Genomic DNA, 17,486 nt, shown 5'->3' on the forward strand with positions numbered 1-17,486 from the left:
CTTCGAAGAAGTATCCGACAAAGACGACTACCCCCCTGCCCCGTTTGTGATCATGAGATTAGGTGGAGTGTAGCAGAATTAGCAATAACCGAAATGAGGGGAAATAGAGAGCTTACCTCGGATACGTCTGTTGTGTTTCGGTCTGAGCAGAAGAGAGAGTTCCAAGATGGCGTCCATGGGTTTTTATTAGCGTTTACCCCATGCAATTATCGTAGAATCTGTCTGCTCTTGTGCGATTATGCAAATACATAATTCCCGGCTGCTATAAAGGCAGGTCACTGGAAAGCAGTCAGGGGCGTCCTGCAGATTGTGTGTCGGTGGTTCTGGCGATTGGATTGTTCTTTGTGACGAACCACGTGTCTGCGAGAAGCAAGTTTTTTTTCTTTCTGTTTTTTTGTCTGCTTCTTTCTCCACGATTATTACAGACAAGAACCCCCTCTCTTCTAGAGGTGGGCGATACTAACTATTTCCTATCTGTGTTCCTGATTTTTTTTTTTTTTTTTTTTTTGCCTACTACATTTTGCTTCAAAAATATTTAATTTAATAAATTTAACATACTATTAAAATATTTAAACTTTTTATAATTATTGCCATTTATTTATATTTAAAAATTCAGTGTTTTTTAAAGGCTGGTTTTGGTTTACGTATTAGTTTTTGAACTAAACTGTATTGATTGGTAAGTAAAACATTTTTTTAAAATAAATTTTGAAATTTATTTCCAATTTTTAAAAAATATTTTCGTGTGTTATCTGATAATATTGTGTGTGTGTGTGTGTGTGTGTGTGTGTGTGTGTGTGTGTGTGTGTGTGTGTGTGTGTGTGTGTGTGTGTGTGTGTGTGTGTGTGTGTGTGTGTGTGTGTGTGTGTGTGTGTTTCTTTTTACAGATATTTTAATTTTAAAAAATGGCTGGAAAAAACACTGGAGTTTCCACTCGAAGTAAAGGAGCAATTAAATTAAATTTTCAGGTTTACCATCACCTTTGGATAAAACAGAGCCACCAATCTTTAGACAAATAATTCAATATAGCTATTTTTTAATGAACACTTATCCTCACCTTTCTTGTTATGGTATTTCGAAATTAATAGCAAATGACGTGATAAATATTTGGAAGGCTGTCAAGCCTTGTTTGCCTTTGTTAAATGAAAATAGTGTTGTCGTCAAGGTGAATATTCTATGCTTTCAGAAGGCAAAGCAAATAAATAGGAAACATCTACCTGCTGCCCAACCAAAATTCTGGAAGGAAAAAATAGATACATTGTTTGATATTTCATTATGTTCGTGACAATATTAATGTCAAATGCAACAAAGAAAATTGCCAGACCAAGCACATCATCTGCACTTGTCCTCTGAAGCGGAAAGTAAGTTATTTTCTATTTTTATTTTTGAATTTATTATGAAAGAGATAACTTAATGTATAAATTATGTAAATTTTAAGAAAAAAACATTTCCACAGTTAAAATAAATATTTAAATCAATTTTTTCATTTTATTTTACATGTAAAATATTTTTAATTTAATATATTAAACTGTATTTTCAATGTTAGTAAATTTCATTTTAATCTGATATTCCAGGTTCCTATGGAAGACCGAGAATATTTTAAAGACGAAAGGAGTAAAATAGGGCCCAAGGGCACATTCCAACTTAGTCCAAAGGTAAAACCGCAATAAAAAAAAGTAAAAGAAAAGGAGAAAGAGTAATCCAACAAAAAACATCTCCCATAGCATCAACATCATCTATTCAAGATCATGTTTCTCCAAGTATATCTTTAAGTCACTCATCTTCTCTAAGTGATGAAGCAGATTACATACAGCCAGATAGTCCTCTCAAAGTGCCCTATAACCTTACAAAAATTTTAAGGTTTGCTCTTGAATTAGTCAGGGGTGATATATCCTCTAATCTTGGAGCCAGTCTTGGCAATGCCCTGCTCTTAGATTTGAGAGCCATGGGCCTTCTCATCCCTAATATAGATATAAAGAATATCTATATGGATAAATGTAAAATTGATAGGGCAAAAGCTAAAGTAAACGCAGATGCCTATCAAAACCACAGCAAAAATATGGAAAATCATCAAAAGCAGTGAAGGTAGAACTCATTATTAAGTTTTGTTATTGAATGTTTTCATACACTTTTCATACACTTTTTGTACAATTTAATAGAATTTTTGTCTCTGGTCTTATAATTCTAATCATGTGTAAAAAGCCTAATTTAATAAAAACGTAAATTTTAAAAATAAATCTTTGGAATACAGCTTTTTGTTTCCATAACCTTTTGATTGTAGTATTGGTAACCTTAAGCCGAAAGAGTTTAAAATCTATCCTTAAAAAGTTTTTTTTTTTTTAAAGATTTTTAAATGGTCTTAAATTTTTAATCAGCAGTGTATATACATATACACATATATATGTATATACACATATATATACACACATATATAAACATATATATATATATATATATATATATATATATATATATATATATATATATACATACACATATACATACACACATATATATATATCCTCTATCATCTCTATCATTTCCTGAAGAAGTCCCTTAAAAATGGGGACAAAATGTTGAAAATTTTCTCAAAAGGTTACAGATTTTTCTTCCTTTTTCCATGTACATATATATATTGTTATGGTGATACTACCCGTGCTACCTACGAATGAACTGATCCATACACAATAAATACAAGAAGAAGTCATAAGATGGGAGTCGATATCTGGTGAAACAACTAAGGCTGTTTGTCAGCTAAAGGAGCAACTCATTTTTGTATGTTCTTTTTAATACATTTTGCTACTCTGTTCTGTTTTCCTTGTAACGCTTTAAACAGGGTTATAACACTGGCGAATGTGGATTCGAACTCACGAAGGATACCCAAGTTCAAATAAACCCTGTTTTCGTACAACATTGGCGAAGAAGGAGTCGAGAATTCACAGAAAACCAATTAAATGTCTAAAACACCGACTTAAAAAAATAATGAAATCACATCTTTGTATTCAAGAAAAGAAAAAGCTAATTACAAATGCAGCACGAGATTCAAACACAGCGTTTTTGCAAGTATAACAAAAAATAAACCAAATATAATACGCAAAAGTCCAGCTAGAATTTGTCACTGACAACTTTCTCTCTCAACTTCCAGCACGTCTCCCCAACTGCCTCTGCCAACAGACATTTTATTAGAAAACTGACCCCATTCCATTTGCATATGTGTGTACAGTGGAAGATGAGATCTCGAGAGATTCCACGAGACTACACCTTATAAATCCATGGCTGCCATCTTTAATTTCTCTTTCTCTCAGATCCCATCCGAAGGTAAGTTGTATGACCACATGACACACACACACACACACACGAGGGCGCTTTTCTCTTTGATTATTACATTCAACTCTACACTCCCCCCTGCTCTCCAGACCACACATTTGGCATGGTGGACGCGGTCGTGTGTTGTGGGCACTCCTACGAAGAGGGATTGGCTGGACTACTTCATCTTCATTGGAGCTCTCAGAAGATGTGTCGGAACCATTAGCATTAGCATTAGAGCGTACAGTCATACCATCAGGCAGGACTTCTTCATCTTCATAGGAGCTCTCAGAAGCAGTGCTGGAACTATCGGCATCAGTGTTGGGGTTCACAGTTGTACCATCGCGGGGAATAGGACGGATCCATAGGTCATCGTTGGATGATTCACCATTACTGCTACTCGCCAACTGGTTCGTATTCAGGGCAGGCCGGATATCCTTCACATGGCGTGGAGTACCATTGACTAGCACGGCTTGCTCACTGATGATGCCAGTGATTCACCCTCTTTGAAAGCTGCTGGTGCATCGATTATTGGGAGGCTTCACCCAAACAATGTCCCTTAACTCATATGGCCCTCGGGTTTCCTACCGATCAGGCAGATAGGCGTCAATGTCCTTGATGCGCACTCGATAGCAATGGATCACATTGGTGGGTGCGCTTGCAGCAGTCATGCCATCTTTTGGAGTTGCATTATATCTATAGACCACCTCCCTCTGTGATCATGCATTGTTTTCTTGCTGCGATCCTCTTCACGCTTCGATGGCACCGCTCTGCTATGCATTGCCACTTGGTACATACGCACATCTGTGTCTGAGCTGGATCCCCTACTCTTCTACGAAACGTCTGAACTCCCCACTGCAGAAGGCCATGTCATTGTCTGTGAGGATCTCTTCAGGTGGCCCTCTTTCATAAAATATGGACTCCAATTCACGGATTACACTGGAGGAATCCTGTCTTATTAACGGGCGCCAGATTGCAAACCTTGTCGGTCCACAATCGATCAGGCTGAGGAAGTGCTGGCTGCTGTAGTGGGTTATGTCCATACCCAGTTGGCTCAGTCGCACTTACTCTCAGCTGACCTTTCCGCCATCTGGCTGAGGTGGGGTCGATTGACTGACATGTTTGGCATTCCTTGACTACCGCTTTCACTACACTTTTGGACACCGATGGATTGGGCAACTGCACAAAATAACATGTCCATCTCACTCTGGGGTGTCCACTGAGGTGTTGTATTCCATCCGCCACCTCAATAGAGGCGGTACATAATGGTACTGGCTCGGCTTTCTTTTTCATGGTGTCATAACATCTCTGTGGCACCCGAGTGAGCCTATCAGCAAGGTTGCAATTTGAAGTGACCAGTACCGCATCCACAGACAGGTTGTACTCCATTACCAGCTTTTTTACGGTCTCCAACCTCCGTCTGATACGCATCTTGCTGGCTGCCTTAGTGTGCACCCTAGTCTTGCCTGTCAGTGTGTCTGATATCCAGTGGTACACGCATAGTGAATCTGTGTGTATGCATAATTTCCTGACTTTCTGCTGGAGTGCTAGGTTGATACCTTTTATCACTGCATCAAGCTCTGGCAGGTTGATATGAGCAGTGTCACTCACCGGTTGCAACTAGCAAGCGTCTTCAATCGCAGCATCATTCTTCTCCAACAGCACACCAATTGCCAGAGAGCTCGCATCCACCCACACATTCAGTTTTTCTCCCTGCATGCACCAGTCTCCTTTGGCGGGGTCATCCTGCTTTACCCTTGCGATGGTCTCCTTCACCATGCAAACCAACAGACCGTTAGCTGTTCCATCATCCCAGCCTTTGGTGACTGCGCTTGCCCTCCTTTTTATGATGCCTATTGCCACACGAGTCCATCCACACACTGATAGGTGCCTCACAAGTTTTCCACACAGGGAGAATACTGCTCACCTCATAAAGACATCAGGCACTTCAGGAACTACAGTTCCGCGCCTCCATTTCAAAGTCCCTCGCTCCTGTTGAATGTTCAGGCCCAAGACACAAACGCCATTCACCAAACGTTCTGGATCCTTGCACGTCAAACCAAACTCAGCCAGTTTCGCCTGCACACGTGATGATGACACAATGTCTTCGTTCACATATATGTCATCAAGGTACGCCGATATCCCATCTTTTATTGTCTCTTCCTCTGACAATACAGTGTTAATAATGGTCTTCATTATTTAGGGTGCCACGTTCAGCCCAAAGCCTAGTCTGGTAAGGTAGTACCTCCTGCCAGCAAACACTACCGTCTGAAATGGCCACATTGTTTCACTGATTTGGACCTGCAGATATGCTTTTCTTAGATCTAGCAGGGATACATTAGAACCCTGCTGGCGCCACTCTCATAACTTGCTGGCACAAACGTCAGCATCTGCCGTGAATGCATCAACATGCGCGTTCAGTTCACGATAGTCCATCACTGGCCTCACCTTTGCTTTGTTGTGCTGAGCGACCCCCATCAGTGGAATCAGGCCTTTGGGAGGTCCAAGTTTCTCATAGGGGTAGGGAATCAACCAGCCATCCTTGATCCAATCACGAAGATCTTCTTCATATGCAGGCCTCATTTGGTCGGGCATATGGTACTCTGTTACCTCATTTTGCAGTTTGGCTGGTTCCTGATTTTCTGACCACTTCCACGCGGATGTCCAAGCCTTCTGCTGCTGGTCAAACTCGACAATAAAGTTTGGCTGATCAATCTTCAAAGCAGCACACACTGGAACCTTCTGCATTATGTGAGCACCACCTAGCCTAGGAGCAGGTCAAAGCTCAGCGGTTTCTCGAATACCACCAGCACTTCGATGTTAGCTGAATTTCCAGTTTTAGTGCGAATGTTCACAGTGCCCACCCCACAACATGTCCGCGTCGCTCCACTGAGGGTGGTTAATCTAGAAGTCTTCTTCTTCCAAGTGCGGCAGAGGCCCGCACTCACTACGGTGCGAGAGCACCCAGAGTCAACGACTGCTGAGCACAATGTCTCATTGACATAGACCTGAATGGTTGGAAGCGCCTCGTCTAATTTCTGTTTGGGGAAGAGATCGACACTGGCACCTTGTGCCAACCCCGTTTCCCGAACAATCTCAGGCCATATGACCATTAGTTTTGCACTAAAAAAAAAAAGTTGTATTTCGTTGTAATTACAGTTTTAATTTGTACTTCCTTAGAAATTATACTTCTTCCTCCAAAGCAATCGTCTCCCCCCCCCTTTTTTTCCGTGAAACAGAATTGTTCATCGTGAAACAGAATTGTTCATCGTGGAACAGAATTATCCTGAAATATTTAACAGCAAAGAAAAAGACACAAAAATTGATATCTTTTTTTTTTTTTAGTTCTGACTGTTCTGAAGTGGACAAACAGAAAAGGCATTCACTTTTTTTACACCAATGTTTATAGCTTCCTTTGTCAGTGTTGTTTATTTTGTTTACCAGCCCATTTAACATTACAAATAAAATACAGGCTAGGAAAAATGGTCATGTATATCTGCACACATTTAAAAAGAATTTTCAGAAAGAAAAATTCCTTCCTCTTGTAATCGATGTGGAAACGTACTTGTGTAGAGTGTGAACAGGACGTATCTAAGCGTCCACTCGACTTTGCCCGGAACATGATATCAACCGCTCGGGTTTCCCTGTAATCTGACATAAGATGCCAATCAGCCAATCACAACATACCAACGAGCAGACGACTTTAGGATAAATATAGGAACAGAAAAAAAACTAATTGTTACATGGAAATTATAGAGACTAACGATACTATGAATTTATCAATGCTGGACAGACATCTGTAGGTGCCGGAAGTAGTAGTTAATTTTTGTCAAAATAAGAAATTAATCGTATACCAAATGAATTGCATGACATGTGGTGTTAGATGCATAATTACAAAAAGAGGCACCATAAGAGAGGGATGTGGCTAGAGGTGCACAAATTCATGGATGTCTTTATGAACTGGCACTTTTTTAAATAAGCAAGAATGAAGGTAGCAACAATCTTCAAGATAATACACCTGTGAGTTCACGAGATGGCTACCCCCACCCCCACCCCAAACCTCATGTTAGAATGTGGGGTGGGCTCTAAACACATCGTCGCAGATTGGAGGAACTTTTTGAGAGAGAGAGAGAGAGAAACAGAGAGAAAGAGAGTTCACCACCAGAACTTAGGGTTAATGGTAAGGTTAAATAAGTTTTGTTGTGTGTTTGTTGCTGAAAACCATTACTCTTAATTTGCCAAATTGAAATTAAGAATTTATTTTTAAATGGCCTTATATAATTTAAAATAAAAGCTCAGTATAAAATAAAGTTTGAAAAAATTTTTTTTAACGGATTTAATGATTTATTGAATTTTATTTGAAAATAATGACCAGGCGATCTTTTTTTGTTCATGTTTTAATGATAGCCTTTGTGCTATCGTTTCATTGGTTGATTTAATCACGTGACAGTTTCAAATTGTAAACACTGGCAAGCAACAATCGGAAGTTTTCAGCGGCTTTTTTCTTTAGATGAGATTTTGGTGCTTAACCATGATGACGTTTTTCTCTCGCACTATATGACTCGACAATCAGGCGACGATCATCAATGTCTAGACTTGCGGCATGCCAGTCTGAGGTATTTTTAGAATTTCAGCATGGCAACGAAACACCCTCCAATCAGTCTTGAGAAGCTTTAACAGGAGAGGACAGTACAGCATAGATTCTGGCCGACCACCAACAAGCGTAAAAAATAAAGGTGAGAATTTTTATTTCTATTAAAATGTTCTCACTTGTGAGGGGAGAAAAGCAATCGACTTTCCTTATCTCACTGAGGCGTGAAACGAATGATTTCGTCATTAAAAATTAAAACACCGACTCAAAATTGAAAATTGCCGTATGTCTGAAAGATATGAGCAGAAAATATGTCCCCTTTTGTTGCAGTGTGCGTGTCTCCCCACGAGGGCAGAATTCAACATAAGATTATCCATGAAAGATAGTGGTTGATTTTTATTCATTAGGTATTTCCATATCATCATTTGTGAAGCCCCAGTGTGGATGAGCATGAGACTTCTTTTCCTAGTTCATCTCAAGGAATAGGGCATAGTTGCTATCTAGAGACGGATAATATACAAGGTTATTTCTCCCCACCTCAAAGGAAGAAATAGTCTTATTATTTCCCAAATACCACTGCTTAGGGGCGCGTGCTCTGACTGACTGACTGAGATATACTTGAACACCTGGTATTTGTGGATAAGAGACGCTTCAATCGTTACAATAATTCCTTCAGGCGGACGGCCAATTACTTAGAGGGTAATATAATCCTTATTCAAAGAAAAAAAATTCTTTTTTTTTTTTACTCCTTCGAAATAACGAATGAGAGTAAATAAACTGCTGCCACCATGCCAGTAAATATGGTATAGCACATGAAACCCTTTGAAGGCATGCAGAAACTTTATTCTCGAGCGTACACAATGAAATTCCAAACAAAACTGAAAACGTAAACACAAAAATGGAAGAGGCAGACGATAACTGAAAATAACACTGTCATGCTGATTTATCTCCCTTGAACGATATGCGGTCATAATTCAATACTGGCACTAAAAAAAAGAATGAACTGTTCATTGAATATTTGTCCTAAGTCGTGCAAGATTTCCAACAAAAGAATTCCTTTAAAAAAGACTTATTGTCTACCAAGAAGAACTTTTGAACAAATTTTATAAAAAAAGATCACACACACATTAGACAATTTTCTTTTAAAAAATTCTATGTAATTGTAAAGTTTCAACTGTGAGTATTCTGTTACCTTTTTCTAAAGACATTTGGGCAAATATGTATTGTCAATCCCTTTTTATTTATTTTCAATAAATTTCTAATGTTCTAATGTAATAAAGTATTTTGTCATTCATTTTTATTTTTAAATTATTACAGAGAAAAGAGCGTACATATAGACATGTTCTGCAACTGCAATTTAAATTTTAGTTTTTTCTCAATTGGTGGGCAAAAAGCGTTTCTGAAAACGCATATTAGCAGCAAAAATGGAACATCTTTTTTCCTTTTTTTTTTACTATGCTATTTTTAGCTTTTTAATATTTTAAAAATCAAATTGTTAGTTCCTAAACACTCCAACCACATGTTTCTATCAAAGCACCTGGATAAAAGAAAAACGAGGCAATTCTTACGTTGAAAGCGACTTTATTTTTGAAATTTTGGAAAGAATATGAAATATATATTTAATAATTCTGATAAGATGTGTTTTCCTTCTTAAAATGGCTTGCTTTCTCACTAGTGAATAACCATGCCAAATCTGCTCAACCATTAACCAGAAACCAGTCAGATATTGCAACCATTAACCAGAAACCAGTCAGATATTGCAACCAATACAGCTTCTTTTCCCACTTATCTTTCATCAGTTTCAAAAATAAACATCAGAAGAAATTCTTTTTGTTTGGATTCTTCAGATTACTGTCCTCATCTTGATTTTGGTCGATGTAAAATCCGACCTTTTTTTCAGGTGTATCTTGTCAAATTTGAGAATCTTTCTGTCAAACTCAGGAATCTGCACAGAATTTCAAATGGAAATCATTTATTTAATCCTCTGGGGTAGCATGCTTTTTCTTTTCACCAGCCATGACTGGGTAAATGTCCTAAGCAATTTGCAATTGTAATTTGACTGTTACTCGCACAGCACTGGTTGGAGGTTACATCGACTGAAACGTTGTGAAAATTACTCAAGATGAGAACAGAAATCAGAAGAATAATCAAAGTGTACCTGGATGTGCTGAAAAGCGTGGTGATTCCCTGGTGCAATCAGGTGGCTGCTGGCAGACCCTGAGGGGTGCCTTGTTCTTGTTAAGGCATGCACAAATATGTGCAAGTTGGTGAAAGCTGGTACATGTGTCATAGAGCCCTTTTCCTTTGTGACTTGCTTCCCTCAGCCTAAAGGGCATGAAGGGGTGTTGTCAAGTGATGTTCTTGAGTGCGTTCAGCTGTAGCCAGCTTATGTCATCTTCGTATGCCTAATTTTTAGTTGTTTTCTGTATAGGAGTTTCTAACTTCGCCGTGGCTTACTATTTTCACATGTATGTGTTAATTTTTAAACTTGAAACGATTTTCAGTGATTGAAAAATGTTTTCAGTTCACGTTTCTGTGAAAACTTCCTTGTTTTGGGGGTTAAGGAGGAAAGCAAATTCCAACAAAATGGAAAAAGAAAGAGTGTAGCGATTATAGCTATTTGCTTTTTAGCGTTCATAGAAATCACTTCACGATTCAACCACAACACTCTTTGCTTTTGGAAAGCTACTCATGTGGGACGCCACTTGCTCCAACATCTTTCAACCCCTCAAGAATTGCAGAATCTGGACACAATTTACTGAAGCCAGAAAATAATGACAAATACAGCTCAGTAATTGACCGTTTCATTTTCCAGCCTATCTCAGTCAAAATGTCATGACTCATCAGTTCCAATAGTTCATGAATCATACGAGTCATTGAACAAATCAAGAGTACTTGTGGAAATGAGCACTGCGAGACTTCTTGAATGTTCTAGTGTATTTTCTTAGCTTTCATCTGAGGCAATTGCTTTTATATTTCAGAATTCATTTTTATGATCAATCTTTTATAAAACCTGTTATTAAAAACCAATCAAATTGGCTGTGACAAGTTGGGTTATGTTTCAACATATTCACCTAAATATAGAACAAATAACTGACTTATGTTTGCAGATGCATGATTAAAAAGTAGTTAATGAGTTCAAATTATTTCATGAGTTCAAGGTTATAGTTTTACATTTTGTGATAGATTACATTTTAGTGCAGTGTCACACAACAGCAATTAATAAAAAATAGTGGTAATACTATGTTGAAAATATATGTATATAATGAATGAATGGCCAAAGTCTATATTCCAAAGTTCATGATGTTGACCATCTTACAATTTATTCCTTTAATTCAGTTGACATTTACAATTCTTGATAGTATCTGTTTCGTAGCACAAAATCAATCAAAATGGCATAATGTAAACATAGTATAAGGTATTTACAGCTTCTCTTCCAATTTTCGGATTTTTAATCATGTCAAAACGCACTTTATCTCCTTTCGATGGATTGATTGTTGCTATTTCTTTTGATGAGTTAAGGGCGAAATAGATTCACTGATTGATATAATAATTAAGTAATTGATTTTGTGCTATGAAATAGATACTGTCAAGAATTGTAAATATCAACTGAATTAAAGGAATAAATTATAAGATGATCAACATTATGAATTTTAGAATATAAACTTTTGTCATTCATTCATTATATACATATAATATTTTCAACATAGTAATACCACCTATTTTTTATTAATTGCTGTTGTGTGACACTGCACTGTAGCTTTTTCTCATTCATTATATTGCTCTTTAAGTACATTTAGCTTCTTAAATAAGGATTAGTATATATTATAAGGAAATAAAGTATATTTATATATATATATATATATATATATATATATATATATAGTAATTTATAAAATATATATGGCGATTAAGCTACACTGAATATTCCGCATTTCATCCACTCTAGGACTCCTTAGTGGATGAAATCCGGAATATTCAGTGTAGCTTAATCGCCATATATATTTCATAAATTACTAACTAGCTCTACCTACGTATTGAGCACTTTTGAAGTAAATACTTAAAGTTTACACATAAATCTATACTTTCGTATATTAATTTTATGTGAGTAAATTAAGTAGTTATATATATATATATATATATATATATATATATATATATATATATATATATATATATATATACACACACACACACTATGAATATATATTCCCTCTCTTTATTCCAATCTGCGTTTGTTACAATTTTTAATTTCAATCATTCAGTTTACTATAAAAAATAAGAACAAAACAAGAAAAAAAAAATCAATAACCATAATGATGAGATGAGTATGTGTGCGTCTCTTTTTTTCTGTTTTTTTTTTTTCATCCAATCAGAATATCAGATAACAGGTGACAATGAAGAATAAACGTGATGAGAAGTGCTGAGAGGAATAGATGAACATGTAGCAAACAGAAAAGTTTTATCCTCTGGATACTGTGAGTTCAATCCTTGTATAGGGCAGTACATTTTCATTTTGTCTTCGATCACATGAAAGATAAATGTCATTACTTGAAAAGAAACTAGTGATGCAAACAGTTTATTGTTTGAAATTTAAATGAATTCTTTTATGATATAAAATATTGATTTTTATTATTCGGACTACTTGGTTGTCATTTTTATGTTTCAGTTGATGTTACTTCCAAATTTCTTCAGGTGCATATTCATAAACTTTAGAAACTTTATCTTGAATTCAGAAACCTAAACAGAATTTTGAACAGAATCCTTCATTCAATAAATGAAGTTAGATTGTTCTTGTTCTATCAGCCAAAAGTAGAAGTGTTAATTATTTTCTTATTCTTAGTTATTATCGTCTATAGTAAGGATTGAACAGTCAACCACCAGAAGATTGTCACTTAGACCAGGTGATTAATAGCCATATAAATAATACAAATTATCTCAAAAAAATTTTAACTTGATTTGTATTATTTGTAAGATTACTCAGACTATTGTTCTCATTTGGGATGTTTTTCTCACAATGTTTCGGCTGATGTAACTTCTGATCTTCTCCAGATGCATCTTGTCGAACTTGGGAATCTTAATGCCGAACTTTGACATTTCTGTAATTCTCAGAGGTAGCTTTTTCTCGTTCCATCAGCCATAATCAAGTAGAAGTCTTAAGTAATTCATAATCATATTCTTAGTACTGCCCTCTACTGAGGATTGAACCCTCAATCTCCGGAAAATTTTCACTTAGAATTGATTATGCTTAGCACTTTTATCCATTACTACTCCTATCGATTAAATAAAGGGTCCTGTTAGAAATTATGTACAAATTCCGGAGTTTGACAGAAAAAATTCCGAGTTCAACAAGACAAACCTGAAAAAAGTCAGAGGTCCAAATCAGTAAAATATTGTGAAAACAACATCCGAGATGAGAACAGTAGGTCGAATAATCAAACAAATAATACAAATTCCTTATCTCATCATAATAATTGATTTGTTTTAAAAATATTTTTTATGGCATTTTCGATGAGACGGATACTTAAGATACTTGGAGAATAGGATAATTTTTTTTTTAATTTTTATTTTGTTTCATTTTTCTAATGAGTATTTCCTGACAAACAAACAAGTGGAAAACACATTCTAACAGCAACGATGACACTAATATCATAGACAAAAACCAGAGAAATTATCTGTAGTAGCTATTTACACACTCTATCTCTTCTCTATAGAAAATGGAGGCCCTATTGTGTCTAAGGTCATGCAGCAGTCCAATTGTTCTCAGTAATTTCTGTTTTAACGTTTGAGAAAATCTAGCCATAACATTTTCAATAACAAAATAAACCAAATATATAATTCACTATCATTAGAATGTGTTTTCCACTTGTTTGTCTGTCAGTACTGAAACAGCCATAGTTTTGTATTTATAATAATTCCTTTTATTCATTTTATTTAATTTACCCCCTCTAATTTTTTTTTTCCATGTATTTCTTATTTTATATTATTATCAATTTAAATTGCTCTGTATTAAAAACTAAAATATCTTTAGAATGTATTTGTTTATGTCTGCGAGTAAACATTCTGTTTTGTTGTCTGTATTTTTCAGATGAAGCGTTTTCATTTATTGAGATTGCCGGACTGACTTCCTCATCCTGGTTGTTATAGTCACAACATTTCGGCTGTTTTGCCCTCCGGCCTTCATCAGATGTTTTGTATCGAATTGGGGAACCGTTTGTTAGGAGTCTCGAACCCAACCCTTCTAGAAATGGAGAAAATAAATTTAAGGGGGTAAATTATATTAAATAAAATGAATAAAAGGAATAATTATAACTAAGAAAGTACGGCTAAAGGGGAAAAATAAATAAATAAATAAAAAGATAGAGACCTTACCAACAACGTAAATTAAACCCTCGACATAAGAGGTATGATTTTGACTGTTTGTGACATGTAAAGATTGTGTTTAAATGTTGTTTTTTTTTCTCTATAGAGCTGTCTGAAGAGTTTGCTCTATTAAAAAAATGCAGTGATAACATATTTTTACTGTTTGTTGAAGACTGCTAACGAAAGAGATCTGTAATATATATTTTTATGAGAAACTAAAAGAACATGTGTTTACAAAAATTGTGAATTGAACTTTAATATATATATATATATATATATATATATATATATATATATATATATATTGCAATATTTTGGACATGTTAATGGGGTATGATCCCACACAGTCGGACGATTCTATTTATAAACGATGCTGCTAAGAACTGACGAATAAAATTAATTCACGTTCTGCTACAAACCAATCAGAAACCAGAATTGCTTCATAAATATTAAACCTTTTCTGGAGCAATTTCACATGTTCTTTCCCGGGTTTCAACACGGTAAGAATATTTTGTTCTGTGGAACTGTCTACTACAAACAAGTCACCTACCAGGACTTGTGTGTAACAGCGAACCATCTGAAACTGTTCTGAAACTCAAAATGGCTTACACTTCTAGAGGTTATGAGCCCAGTGTGCGTCTTTATTTCGATGGATCCGAATCAAAATTCGAATTTTGGCAAGTTAAATTTCTGGGATATCTACGAATCCAAAAGCTATACAAAGTACTAGAAACACAACCTGAAAACAGAAACGACCCCGACTTCATTGAAAGAACGCAACTGTCTTTGCAGAATTAATACAGTGTTTAGATGACTGAAGTCTATCACTGGTAGTGAGAGAAGCCCTAGACGACGGCTGCAAAGCATTAAACATATTGAGAGAGCATTATTTATCGAAAGGAAAACCCAAAATTATTTCTTTATACACTGAACTGACCTAATCACAAGAGTTTCCAATGTAGATACAGGACTCAAAATGGCGACTACATTAAAAATGTAGAGAGCTCTGTTAGTGAACATACATTTTTATTTTCGTGTACATTTGATGCGTCAACAAGCAATAATAATTTTCTTGTCGATTGTGGGGCCATGGCACATGTGATTACAAAGGAATCTGATTTTATCAATTTTGATCCCAACTTTAAGCCACAAAATCATTTTGTAGAACTAGCTGACGGGAGTCGAGTCAATGATATCGTTTTGAAAAGAGGCAATGCGAAAATCTCGCTAAAGAACAATAAAGGTGAATTGTTTCTGTATTCTAGAAAACGCTCTTCTAATCCCAAAATTTAAACAAAATATATTTTCTGTACAAGCTGCCACAAAACAAGGTGCAAATATAAACTTTAGCCCCAATAAATCAAAACTGGTATACCCGAATGGAACTGTATTCGACATTAAAGAAAATGGAAGACTATATTATTTAAATAGCGTAGTCCCATCAAAAACCGCCTGCCATGATCTACAGACATGGCATAAAATTCTTGGACACTGCAATATTCCTGATATCAAAAAGTTGCCGACTGTAGTTGATGGAATGCGAATACAAACATCAAAAACCTTCAACTGCGACGTCTGTACGCAAGGGAAAATGACAAACTATCAAAATAAGATACCAGACAAAAAGGCCAAAAAAATCCTATCAATGGTGCATTGTGACTTGAACGGTCCCGTAGAACCGATGGCCAGAGAACATTATAGATATGTGTTGAATTTCGTAGATGACCATTCAGGTTTAATAATGGTTTACTTTTTAAAGAACAAATCTGATATCCTGCTAGCAACTAAGAAATATCTAGCCGACATGGCCCCCTATGGTGAAATCAAGTGTATTTGCTCTGACAACGGTACGGAATTTACCAATAAAGACTTTGAACTTTTACTAATTAACCATCATATCAGGCATGAAACATCAGCTCCTAGATCGCCACACCAAAACGGGACTGCTGAACGTGCGTGGCGGACACTTTTTGAAATGGCAAGATGCCTACTCATTGAATCAAAACTCCCTAAAAACCTCTGGACGTAGGCACTTATGGTGGCAGCCTATATACGCGACAGGTGTTTTAACAAAACACTATCTAAAAGTCCATATGAATCTTTCTGCGGCAAAAAAACAAATTTAAGCAGAATGCATATATTTGGTTCAACTTGCTTCGCATATATAGAGAAAAAGAGTAAATTGAATATTAAAGCCGACAGAGGTATATTTCTTGGATACGATAAAAACAGTCCAGCCAATTTAATATCGCAAAATTATAGGTAGTCTTATATATTTAATGACTGCAACCAGGCCCGACATATGCTATACAGTAACAAAACTGTCACAAAAATTATCACGATCGACAATGAAGGATTTAAACAGAGCTAAACAAGTCCTACGTTATTTAAAAGGAACTAAAGAACAGAAGTTCCACTTATGAGAAGGCTCTTATTTTTTTTTTGCATGAATATCAGCGGAAAACCCTTTGAACTTTTACTAATTAACCATCATATCAGGCATGAAACATCAGCTCCTAGATCGCCACACCAAAACGGGACTGCTGAACGTGCGTGGCGGACACAGAGTATATAGATTTCTATATATCAAAAAAAAAAAAAAAAAAATGGTCCTGGACAAGACGTTAAACTGTATCCATTTTATTTGTATTAACACTTTAACCTACTAATGCGTAACTAATACTTTTGCTTAAAAAAAAAAAAAAATCTTTGTAATTTTCCTTTTTGACATTTGAACACAATTAAAAATGGCGTCTTTTTAAATTTCCTTTTTGACATTTGAACACAATTAAAAATGGCGTCTTTTTAAATGCTAAAATTCTAAGATCCAAATGATTTTTTTTTTTTTTTTTTTTTTTTTACAAAGGCATCACCACATTATCAAGGCCCAGAGGCCACTCAAGGATAAGGGTTAAAGAGTGTACAGTAGAAATTGGTCAATATAGTAATCATTAGTAATGAAAATTTGGTAAATTTAATAACTTATATGGAACGGCTCATCAAGAACTTATTTACTTTAGACTTGAACACAACCATATTGTAGTCAGCCGGAAAGCAGGAAAACGGAAGACAATTCCACAGGCGTGCAGTTCTAAGAAAGAAGCTTTGTTCATGGAATCTACGTTTAGGTTTAGGCACAGATAAAGAGTGGGGGAAATTATTGATAGTGTTTACAGCTAGACGAGTGTTTCTTGTGAAAGTTTGGCGAGGGGGGACCATAGAATGAAGC

At 35.9% G+C, this 17,486-nt stretch overlaps 1 long non-coding RNA gene across 1 annotated transcript; it reads left to right on the top strand.

The window, feature by feature from the left end:
• Window positions 1-1,191: 1,191 nt before the first annotated feature.
• LOC145296830 (uncharacterized) lies at window positions 1,192-17,089 on the top strand. The gene is made up of 3 exons (XR_013870029.1): window positions 1,192-1,358; window positions 1,572-1,652; window positions 13,983-17,089. It is a non-coding gene; the product is annotated as an uncharacterized LOC145296830 (long non-coding RNA).
• The last annotated feature ends 397 nt before the right edge of the window (window positions 17,090-17,486 follow it).

This window comes from Euprymna scolopes, chromosome 17 (assembly GCF_053919585.1).
Source record: "Euprymna scolopes isolate OS-2025 chromosome 17, ASM5391958v1, whole genome shotgun sequence".
Taxonomy (NCBI): Eukaryota; Metazoa; Mollusca; class Cephalopoda; order Sepiida; family Sepiolidae; genus Euprymna; species Euprymna scolopes.